This window comes from Parasteatoda tepidariorum, chromosome 4 (genome assembly GCF_043381705.1).
Source record: "Parasteatoda tepidariorum isolate YZ-2023 chromosome 4, CAS_Ptep_4.0, whole genome shotgun sequence".
Classification (NCBI taxonomy): Eukaryota; Metazoa; Arthropoda; class Arachnida; order Araneae; family Theridiidae; genus Parasteatoda; species Parasteatoda tepidariorum.
Genome location: NC_092207.1, coordinates 65,761,526 through 65,774,238, shown reverse-complemented (window position 1 = coordinate 65,774,238; position 12,713 = coordinate 65,761,526). Strand labels below are relative to the sequence as shown.

At 28.8% G+C, this 12,713-nt stretch overlaps 2 protein-coding genes across 4 annotated transcripts in view; one reads left to right on the top strand and one right to left on the bottom strand.

Annotated features, from left to right (window-relative positions):
- Nucleotides 1-12,713, top strand: part of LOC107453589 (alpha/beta hydrolase domain-containing protein 17C) — a 52,883-nt gene that overhangs the window by 36,783 nt on the left and 3,387 nt on the right. The window contains exon 2 of the transcript XR_001585355.4: nucleotides 6,611-6,872. The gene's annotated coding sequence lies outside the window, so the exon portion shown is untranslated. The remainder of the gene's footprint in view (nucleotides 1-6,610; nucleotides 6,873-12,713) is intronic.
- Nucleotides 1-12,713, bottom strand: part of LOC107453590 (uncharacterized) — an 85,734-nt gene that overhangs the window by 69,769 nt on the left and 3,252 nt on the right. For 2 of the 3 annotated variants that reach the window (XM_071179987.1, XM_016070465.3), the window contains exon 1: nucleotides 2,015-2,246. The exons of the other annotated variant lie outside the window; for it this stretch is intronic. The gene's annotated coding sequence lies outside the window, so the exon portion shown is untranslated. Of the gene's footprint in view, nucleotides 1-2,014; nucleotides 2,247-12,713 lie in introns of those variants that run through there. 3 annotated transcript variants of the gene reach the window in all.

The window sequence follows — 12,713 nt, the reverse complement described above, 5'->3', positions numbered from 1 at the left end:
ATCAGCATATTTTTCAAGTGATACAACAACGCCGTTAAAAATTTTCGAACATAGTCTGTTGCTGCGTTTAAACGCATAATCCTACTTCCTAAATCGATTACACGTTACTATTGTTGAGTGAAAAAATAGTTAAATCTAACTATTTATAAAAATTGCTGAAAAGTTTTACAGATTTTTTTTTAAGATGTCTTTCTTTTTTTCTCCTCCAGCATATAAAGAGTCTTAAATTTTAACTTATTAAAAAAAACTAATTTCGAAACGTTATTATTGTAAAATAATTAATTGCTTTGAATAATGTGAATTAGTACATCCTAGATCCCCACCTCAACCGTAATAAATGCAATGTATTAATCTGAAATTAATTTAAGCCATAGATCCAAAATTATGTGAAGTTTAGTCTACAACCACATTACATATCGACGTATTAATGTCGAAATGCTTTGAAAATCTTGTTTAAGCGGCGTTTTTGAATACCCAAGAGCATCCGATGCAATAAGAGGCTGAAAGTCCTCTATTTTTTTTAAACGTGACCCAAAATTAATGGCAAAAGGGGCCTCATAACCCAAGAATCAACATTGTTCATAAAACATTGAGTATTGCATAAAACGAAATAAAACTTTCACTTTTCGTTTTCGAACTAAAAATAAATTATTAATCATTATGGAAATCATTTGAAATCAACATTGTTTGTGAAACATTGAGTATTGCATAAAACGAAATAAAACTTTCACTTTTCGTTTTCGAATTGAAAATAAATTAATATAAGGAAAACAATTTAAGTGGTAATTAATAAAATAATACAATGAATTTCGTAGGAAGAATCATTTTTGGAAAACAGGATTGATGAAAAAAATATGTATGTTTTTCCGTTTACACGAAACGATGTGTAAAATTTCTCTTTCATTTTAAGTGTTTTAATTTTTATTTTTCGAAGCTTTGTCGCTCCTTTTCTGGAAAATATCTCAATCTATGTCATGGTATGAGCCTATGAAAGATCATAATGTAACTTGGTTTCTTAAAAATTCTCTAAATAAGGAGACATACAATAAAAGATAATGTATTTTAAATCACTTCGTGATGTTTCGAAGCTCAATCACTTATAATCGATATCGAATCACTTATTTGTCACATATCATACTTTTTAGCTAAATTTGAAATTATTCATGCATGAAATTAAAATTAAAAAAAACAAACAAATAAATGAGTTAATAATTCAAAATTCTATGTTCATCAAATAATGATACCGCATTAATAGGATAATCTTGTTGAAAAAGCTATGAAGCGATTTAATCTTTTCGAATAACTAAAAACAAATTACTGTAAAAAAGAAAAAAAATTCTTCAAAATCATTTTTGCATTACTCGAATGCAAACATTTATTTTCTATCTTTTCAAAAAAGATAGAAAGGATTTTTCTTCTCTGTTTTTTAAAAGATAAAGAATAGATTTATTTTTGAAACGTTAAGAGAGACAGATTGTAAAAATGAAACAAATACCATTTAAAATGAAATTATATTTTTATAAAAACTAAATTGCAATATAAAAAATGAGTTTTAATAAATTACACCTTTAATCGGAATACTCTGGGCGTTAAGAGAAAAACCTCTCAAGAATTATTAATTTGAACAGATTAGATTTTTTTATTATTTTGAATTTGGTAGTTGGAAGAAGCATTGAGAATAATATGATAAATAAGTAATTAATTTACCTAAAGAGTTAACGCGGTAACTTGATAGTTTAAATAACATAATTAAAAAAAAATATACATTTGTTAAAACAAGTTTTCCGTCAACGCAGGGATATGAATCAGAAGTTTAAAAAGATACAGAAAAATTCTTAAATGGACTTCTATTAAAAAAAATATAGGAAAATAAACAGATTAGTTTTGGTTTTATGTAAATTTAAAAAAAATCAATTGAAATATATAAAAATAGATTATTAAGCAATTAAAATGTGAAACATATAAAAGGAAACCAAAAAGTTCTATTACATTTTTATTTCAAACATAAACTTACTTTTTGTCTCTAGTACTTAACTGTAACCGAATAAAATATTTTATTCACTCCAAACTTAAATCACTTCTTGAAAAATATCTCTTCTTAAAAAAAAAAGTTGAACTTCGTTCTCTTAAATTATTTAAATCGAATACTATAAAGTATTAATTTAAATTTCTGTATCAATACTAATGAGTATTAAAAGAAGTAAATACCGCTGTGTACCAACACTTTTATGCTTCATTTGCGCAAGCGCGTAACTACAAAAAAGTTCTACCTATCACCTGCGTTCTAATGAACTCAGAGCACGCATGCGCAATTAAGTGGGGAGGGAGGGTGACAGTCAGATTGTCGGGGGATCGCACAGCCTGTGAATGACGTCGGGGATGAAGAGGAAGAGGGAGATTAAAAGATTGCAAGAACTTGATGATTGTCGTCTACTAAGCGTGGACGAGATATTTGTTTGTACAAACACTTAAATACTATAGCTGTAAAATTGTTGATGTAAAAAAATGATCGATATTATTTCGATTATCAACACTCTTGATTTGTTGATAAATTGTTAAAAGATGGCGGCATTTTTTAAAGCTTGTTTTAATTCTTCCGGTTTTTTCTAATTAATATTGTTAATATATTGGCAGAAATAGTTGTGATGAATAGAGTTTGAAGAGTGATTGAATCCTATTATTTTTGTGATTTAAGAAATATTTTGATTTTAGCATCATTTAAAATGTATGATTCTCCGTTAAAAAAAAAAAAATAATGATTTTAAGAGTTTTACCTAGGAAAAAATATATTTTTGCGTTTCAGGTGAAGTTAAATAATAACTTACAAAATTTATGTAAAATATTTTTCGCTTATTGGGCTAAAGTATTGGTGATTTCTTTGCCGATTTGTTACCAATACGCACATATTGGTATAAACAACTCATATTGAAGATTTACGAATGACTTATAAAGTATATTTTTAAATTATGAATTAATTATTAAGTATTTTTTTAATTATTTATTAACATCTGGTTAAATGGCAAAGAATACCATATAGCAGTACGTATACACAGATTGTTGTTGGATAAATCCCTAGCAAAAAAATTTTTTTAATATAAAAATTTTACCAGAATTTTTTTTCTCCGTATATGATTAAGAGACATTGGTGACTGTTGTGGGACGGAACTGGTAAAAATTAAATCAAGCAGCAATTAAACGTAACTTAATTTGCTGTTTTACGATTAACTATTAATGAGATATTGGAATTGTTTATTCTTGTTAAACTTGCTGCTAATATTTGTAACAAAAGGAAAAATAGTTCAAAATCCTTAGGGTAATCCTAAAAATCTTTAGACTAGGGATCTGTAAGAATGTGGATGAAAACAAATTACGTTGAATGTTTCCTGTAATCGAAAAAGTATCAAATATTAAAATAGAGAATTGTGTACGTCTTTGAAAGTAAAAATAGTAAGTATTATGAAAAAAGTTTTAGCTTGAAACTTTTCTTGTCATGCATGGTGCATAGTATACTTAAGTTCTAAACTAAGCTCAGTGGTCCGACAGCCGATAGAGAGCCAAAGCCTACTATCTGACCCTCTATGAGCTGTCGCGCCACTGAGCCCATAGAGGGCCAGTCTCAGTTTTCTTGACCTTGACTTCTGGGGTGCAGGAGCAGATGTTCCGGTTAGGTGGTCAGCCGAACGCGGAACCCCCAATGTTTAGTTTCCAAGCATGCTTGGTACTCATTCATCGACCCACTGACGGGGTGAAAGGCTGAGTCAACCTTGCCCAGGCCGAGGATCAAATCCAGGACCTATGGCAAGAGAGCGCAATGCGCTAACACTCAGCCACCATCCTTAAGTTTTTTATTTTTAATAAATTGAGAATAACACCTAGATTAATAAAACTTATGATTTTCCTTTGCAACATTATAGAAACGCGTTCTCTTACCCAAGTTATAGCAGAGTTCTATATTACGTTTGATAAAAATGCTGAGAATTTGCAGTTCAAGCAGAATTCAGTGTTTCTGTCACATTTTTCTTTATTTCAGTTAATATCTATATGTATATTTTTCTCTTACACGGTGACAAAAAAAGCCTCATTACAACTCCCCGAATGGCAACACTAAAAAATCGACCAATGATTGACCCTAAAAATGTCACAGGCCAAATCTAGATGAGGTGGCTCAACATATAGCGCTTTTAAAAACGGAAACTGAAATAACAGTTCAGCTGCGGCAATCACATACTATTAAGCTAGGCAGAAGTGAGTAGCCTTTGTCGATAGAGCTCTATTTTAGTATTTTGTCGAAAGCGCTTTTTTTCACGAATTTATGTATTACGAATTTATTTGACGATTTTTGATTTATATCACGAATTTATTTTTATTCATTGAATTTATTAGTTATTCATTGAAAAATGAGTCTCAGTCAATGAGTCTTTATTTGAATTCAAATTTATTTTAATGATATAGTATTTACTAAAAACATGTAATTTTTTTTTAAAAAAAAGTTGTTATATGGATTTGAATGATTGTTTTGAATTCTTAGAATTTTGTGCGTTAGCAATGTACCTAAGTTAGTAGCGAGCAAAGCGAGCTTGGTTTGTGAAGCAAACCGTATAAGATTGCGTAGCAATTTTCGGGGGTTGTCTAGCGTTAGCGAGCAGAGGGCGCAGCCCACTAGTTGTTTTTATTCAATTGTGATGTATGAACATAATGAAACGTTTTATAATGAACAACGAAAAATAATATTAATTTAATTTATTATAATTTATCATAGTTAAGTTTATCATAGTCATAGTCATTTATCATAGTAAGTTAATTTATCATAAGCTTTTATGTAATAAGAGAAAAGAAATTACATTTGTTTTTAAATAATTGTTTGGAAGAGTTGTAAACAAAACGTATAAATATGTATTTTAATATACACGAAAATAAATTTACTAGAATGAGAAAGCAAGAATGATATAGAAAAGCTAAAACCATTAAATCTAATTACAATTTATTTTAGGTCCTAAGAAAAAATATACCCTTTTGCCTCTCTTACCACTCGTCATTCTTTGGGGAAAAAATTCAAGCATTTTATTAAATAAATATCCTAACGATTACAAAAAATTATAAGTTTAATTATTTTCATATCAGTTGAGTCCAAATTCTTTACTGTATGGTAGATGTAGTTTCTTTGCAGAATTCAAGCATAATTTTTGGCCACTTCAGATACATTTTAATTTGGATATGAGGGAGGGATATTTTTCCCAGAAAAATAAATAATATCATTTAAGAAAATTGATTTATTATGTAAATATAATTTAATTAAAATTCGATTAAGAATGATTAAAAAAAATTTAAGAAATTAAAGAAATTTTAAAAGCTAGGAAAGATATATTGCCCATTTTAGCATCATAATTATGAAAGAAAATTATAAAATCAGCATCTGACAAAGAGATAAGTTTACAGTCGTTAAAAGGATTGGGGCACTAAAAGTTGCAATTTTCCAGCACTTTAAAAAAAAAATCACCGTTTTTTTCAGCATTACAGTGGAAACTCTTAAATTACATTATTACAGTATAACATGCCCACATTTTAAAATTATAAAAATAAAGAAAGTCTCTTAAAGGGATCACGAGAATTATTCTTGTTCTCTAATCTTTAGAGAATTGTTCTTGTTCTCGAAAAATCGTTAATTAGCTCTAGGGCTAAGAGTCCTGGCTCCCAGTCCTTAAAGTAAGTGAATTATACCCAACGGACAGTTAGGAGCATGGGAAGAGATCCATATTTTGCAATTTATCAAAAAATAACGTAGCCAAAAATGAAGCCAATCTCCCTTACTCAATATTAAATTTGAAAATAATTTGTTGAAAGCTAATGGCCAAAAAGACTGTTAGAATTAGTATTATCATGTAACTGAAACATTTTTGATGTTTGAAATAAAGAGTTATAAATAGATTCTGCTTTCGATTTAGCCGCGACATTGAATTAATGAGTTTTACATTTGTACTGAAATAAAAAGTTAGCAGTTACATTGATTGTTAAGAAAAAAATAAAACATTTATATTACCTTTATATAAAATGTAATTAAAATTAAATAATTGGTTTAATTTAATTAAAATTCGATTAAGAATGATTTAAAAAAATTTAAGAAATTAAAGAAATTTTAAAAGCTAGGAAAGATATAATGCCCATTTTAGCATCATAATTATGAAAGAAAATTATAAAATCATCATCTGACAAAGAGATAGGTTTACAGTCGTTAAAAGCATTGGGGCACTAAAAGTTGCAATTTTCCCGCACTTTAAAAAAAATCACCGTTTTTTTCAGCATTACAGTGGAAACTCTTAAATTCCTCTCTCCTGCATATAATTAAGTACAAAGAAAAACTTAATTTTAGAAATAGCTATACAAAAGAACAGGTCTCTTAGAAATTTTTTTTTATACTTTTTCAATACGGAAGCAAATATAGTCTAATTCCTAATATGGTTTCTAAAATTTCTTTTGTTTAATAGCCCGCATGTAAATTTCTTGCAACAAAAACTTCTAATCACATTAAGCAAAAATGTGTACTCAATCAAAACAAGGTAATATAAAATACATTAAAAGTTTTTTTTTCTTCTTTTTTTTAAAACAATTGCAGGCACTGAACTTTTGTCCATCGTCTCAGAAGATGCCGGAAGTTGCTCATTTATCGGCACCCATCGTAACATTATCATAATGGCACCTGTGAACCAAAGTCACGGAGGCGAGCAACATTACCCACGCCATACCGCCACAGAAGTCAGTTGATAGGATGGTCTGCATTCACACAACAGAGGACAACACATAGAGAAACATCCATGCCCTGGGAGGGATTCGGACCCACTGTCAGGCACGCTAACCACTCGGCAGCAACATTAGAAGTAAACGTTATGTTTTTCTTTTATGTATTATATTAAGTAGTTATGTTTAATAATTCCTTATAAACAATTTGTCAATAAATGATAAGGCATAGATACCATTTTCAGAATTTGTATTCTAGTTAACTCATCATCTCCACTCAGTCGTGTCGTATAACCATAACTATCATACACTGAAGAGCCAAAAAAACTGGTATACCTGCCTAATATCGCGTAGGGCCCCTGCGAGCACGCAGAAGTGCCGCAACACGACGTGGCAGGGATTCGATCAATGTGCGAAGTAGTACTGGAGATAATTGACACCATGAATCCTGCAGGGCTGTCCACAAACCAGTGAAAGTAAGAGGGTGTAGGGATATTTTCTGAAAATCAGGTTGCAAGGCATCCCAAATATGTTCAATAATGTTCATGTCTGGGAATTTTGGTGGATTTCCGATACTCACGGTATACCCATGAAATGGTCGTACGTGAAAATCCAAATTTCATTGCTATCTCGGAGATGCTACGTCCCATCTCCCGTGTGCCGACTATAACACCACGTTCAAACTCACCTAAATCTGTATAACCTGGCATTGTAGCAGCAGTAACCGTTCTAAGAACTGTGCTAGACACTCGTTGTCTTATATACGCGTCGCCGATCGCAGCGCTGTACCTTGATTGGCTCCATACCCCTTTATTTGCATACTCAAGCCTGTATCAGTTTTTTTTGGCTCTTCAGTGTATAAAACAACATTTAATTCATGCTTTCATACTCTCCAAGTTTTAGTAGAAATAAATAAAAATCTCTATATGGAGGTAATGTAACAATCAACAAACACGACATAGCATCTTTAAGTCCACATCATTTTAAAAACAAAATCAAGTTCGTCAATTTTCTTGACGAAAAACAACTACATATTATGCTTCTAGCATTTAGTTATAAGCAAGTTTTTGTATCCTTGTTATAAAAACAAGCCTGAAAACCGATATGTTAATTTCAATTGTCAAACATCCTCTAAGCTACTCCTGTATATGTTAGCTAAAATGCTGCAAAAATACTGTAGCAAAGAATATTATCATCAAGTTATTCCTTACCATAACTTTATTAATACAGCATTTATCTTTAACTTTTCAAATACACTCTTTTGACAACTTCACGCCTTTAAATTACTTTTCAATATTTAGTGAGTACATAATACAAAAAGGAAGTTAATGTTTGTCATCAATTATATTGAATTTCCCTAACATATCCGGTTGTTAAAATCAATAAATACCAGCGACCAAAGTCGAAACACATGTATGATTGATTGGAGTTATTTGCAAATGTTTCTTCCAACTGTCGGATGAAATTATAAATCTTCATTTGATTCATTTAAAATATTCTCCGTTTTGAGAACGCTGTGTATGTACTAATGCACGAAGAAACTTCTCTGAGAAGAAAATGCATTTGCCGTGAAAACAGTTTTACACCGATACTAGGTCTTTCCGCTTTTCGTAATTTTTATTCGGTTTACATTTTTATGTCATCTAATTTTTGCTTCATCTAATTTTTATTCTCTGCAATGTAGTGTGATTCAATATTTATGAAAATATAGCAATAAAAATTTGTTGAGAATTGTTTTGGCCATAGTGTAAAAAAATAAGTTAATTATACAATCTTAAAAGTTGTATTATTATTATGAAAATTCAAAAATACAAATTTTTACGCATAAATCGTTTTCCAAATATATATGAACTATTTTTTACTTCGGATTTTGCTAACTAAAATTACATAGTTAAATAAATGTATAAATGTATACACCTTATAATTAAAAATAATTAAGTTAATAAAGAAAAAAATCTTTATTAACTTAATTGATTATAATCATTTACGGATCTCATCGTAATGATATACATAGGATTTTCCTTAAATGTGAGATTTTTTTTTAGTAATGCGCAAAACATTTATGGTTCGCTCGATTTGTTTTAGGGAGAACGCATATGCAAAAAGTTAAATTAACATAAATAATCCAAACCTGCAGTTTCTTTTCTGACAAAACTGTTGAAACCATATTATCCAGGTTTTCACCTTCACCTCCCATATTTTAAGAATCAAAAGTCCTTGTTTATCAAGAAAAAATTACATTTATTTAGTAAAATACGTTTTTGTGTTTAATTAAGATTTGTAAATTTTTTTTCGCATAAATTAAATTGTATATTTATGGTTAAACACTTCAGCAATTAAGAGAATTAGAGAGATCATCCTACTCTGTAGAAAAGTCGGGATAAAATCATGGTAAAAAGTACTGGCACTCAGAGTGCTGCAAAAGTATACACTGAATGTCGGTACTTTTTACCGTAATATTTTTTCCAGAACATATTTATGAAAAAAAGATCTAAAAGACCTTCATTTTTATTCTAATAATTGCCATAAAATCACTGAATCACACTATTTAATAAAAAATAAATGTAAAAATTACAGTTATAATGTTTTACTTAAAATTGATTTTAGGGATGAGGCATCTAAAGTGCCGTTACTTTATATCAAAATTTGATATGGAATTTTCGAGAGTGCAAACTCAATAACTCGACCAAAATTTGGTAATTGCATTTATTTGCACACAGTACATCATTTCTGCGAATAAACTGTGTTGTACATATAAGCATGCATTAAAAAAATTTATTTAAATTAGTTTAGCATTACTTAAAAGTACTATTGTTGTACTCGATTCAGATAATAATTTGCTGAGAAAAGTTTTATAATCACCAAAAATCGCATTGCCCTCTTTCCTAAGTAGGCAAAATATGAATGTTTCGAATATTATATTAAAATGTGCATTTATTTTATCTAGAGAAACCATTTTCAAATAATTTTTGTAAAATACCTCAGGCATATGGAATATTTATTGCGAAAATTTTGGGTCGATTCATTGCTAAAGATTTAAATGTTAAGTAATGCTATTAATGTGTTTTATTAGAACAAGATAGATTTTTAAGATTAAATTGAGAGCAAAACAAAAATTGCTAACGCGATGTACGATAAACTTTAAAGAAGGGATACAAATTTATTCCCTATTTTCATTCTTTTTGTCGCTAAATACTCTTAGACTAAACTAAATTTAAACTATATTTACGCATCAATGCACGCAGAAAAAAAGTTTGGTAAAACTACCGTACCGTATCGTTACGACATTTCTGATAAAAAAAAACAATGATTCTGTGAATGAAACCAAAATATACCTCGGTATTCCTTAAAATTATAGTTATTATTATTACGCATTTGGTAAAAATACAAAATTTAAAAATAAATTTAAATAAATAAATTATTTTTATGCCATGCTCTAAGGTATGATAAAATTACTAAATTTTACCAAATTTACTACCAAACTGCATGGTAATAAAATCACATTTTATTATTGATTTAGCCGAAATTCATTGCCCAAAGTGCTTCGATAAAATATACTGTGCTTTGTGTGCTCCCATAAAGTCGTGAACATGGTACATTTTATAATATTCTGCTAAAATGGGGCAGACTGGTTTTCTCAGAGGGCAAATCTAAAGAAATATCATTTTGAAAAATTCTCATTTTTTTTATAATACACTTAAAATTCTTTATAGTCGTAGTTTAAAATTCGAATTAAAGGAATAAATCTAGTACAAGCTTGAAGTGTTATTAATATTATTGCCAGATATAAACTAATCAACTGACCATAATAACCAAACTTATTTAACAAAACACGTTAATAGGATACAATTTTGTAATTGTTTGACTAATTTATGATAAATTAAACAATTACATTTGGTTGTTGCATTAATTTGCTTATAATCCTTAATAATCAAAGTATCTAAGAAACTTCATAAATTCGTCTTCTTCTCTTTATTTTAATTCTTTGTTATGGGGGGTTATAACAATTTAGTTATTGTAAATAATAATCATGTCATATGACAAAATGCATTTCTAAGCTTGTTATCGTTTCATGTTTAAAGTTATGTATTAAAACAAAAACATCATTGCAAAATTGTTTTGATTCATATGTCAATTAAGTAATAATTATGAATTTTAATCTACATGTTGTATAAAATAACATATGAAAGCGTAATTTCTTTATATTCATGTGCTGATAATTATATTTGTTATATTATGATATTTTTTATATTATTATGCTGATATTTATAAGCCAAGTATTTTTTTACTTCACTTTTTTCGAGTTGTAAGTACCGAATGGTACAGCTGTAAGTAACGAAGTGTGGGTATCTCGATCCTGATTGGTTGTTTACATTAACAATATGTTTATAATAAATTTCACGTTATTTAACATTCTAACTTATGTGGAAAAACTTAGCAAGAGATATAAAAGAGAAAGAATTACAGTTTAACAAATTTGATGTGCGATACAGTGTTATATTTAGTTAACATGACGTTAATAAGAAATCTAACTTATATGGAACTTAGCTCGACTTTAAAACGCCATCTATCTTGATTCTACGCGATCAGCTGACTCTCTGACGTTATAGGTCACATGTGTGGACACAAGTACCAAATTGAGAGATATAAGTGAATTTTATAAGGCAAATTTGAAACATATATTTTAAAGTCATTATATAATAATTATCCAAGCGTTGATGCATGGATGGAGAATTTATTATTTAGACGATATTAATTCACATTTGCAGAATATGTTATTCTATGTTTGAATTTAAAATTATATTGTAAAGTAACAGCTGATAAATTAGATATTTCATTTTTATACATAGGCTTTTGAATTTCAGACAAAAAAAAAAGATTCAACTATTAGATTAATCATACAAAAGTCAATTTTTTCCAAAATAAATTTTAATAATAAAAAGTTCAAATTTAGAATGCACAAAAATAATATGCAACTGAGAGGACAGCCCTCAATAGTGCACAACCACCCGTAATAAGATCAAAAACACAAGTGTAGTAAAAAGTGTAGATTCATTAACAGTCAATGGCGAGAAAAAGTTAGCTTATTTCTTGTCGTTGACTGTTAATGAATCCTTCCGTTGGTTATGAATTGTTTCAAATTTACTGAAAACGTCTTTAAAAAAATTTCTTCCTTTCTTGTCTTTATAATTTTAAACCTGTTGAAGGTGAAAAAATATGAGAAAAAATAACCATTTTTTAATAAAGATAAAACATTTTAGCAACTGTTTTCAAATTCTATGAGAAGCTAATAAGGTAGGAGGTGCAAATGGAACTTTTCCAATAAGACTGGTTTCCACTCACACGTCTAGGTTGTTGAATAAAAATATATTAATGATTACTTTCTATTAAGAAAAAAATTGAATAAAAGGATAATTTTGTTAAAAAAATTTTAATAAATAGTTATCTTATTGCAAAGTTCATTTTTATGACTGCCCAAATACGATAATATCAAAAACGTATCATTTCCGTTATCAGTCTCTTTAGTTTCCGTTTCAAATCTCCATTAAAATAGAGTAACTGTTTTCTGATTGGTCGTGAAATGGTCAATAGTTGTTGCTAGCACAAACAGTTAGAAACTCCTTGATTTAACATGAATCTCTGAACCTTTACATTGTGTAACACAGATTTATTCTACGTATATTTTAGAAATGCTTATGAATGAAATTACAGTTTTTAATTATTTTATTTAATAAAATATTATATTTTATTGCGTACGTACATTATAAACATCTGTTTCTATACATTATTTTTTAGATTTTAAAGTTTATTTTGTTACTAAGTTGTAATTTTATTCAGTACAATTCTATAAGGTTAGCGCTTAATCTTTTCAGCTCTTAGTAGAATCGTCAAAAGATTACAAAAGTACTAAAAAGAATTGATTTACCAGTTTATTGCCAGATAACCTCAAGAAATCTCTTTTTCTCTCTCTCTTATATATA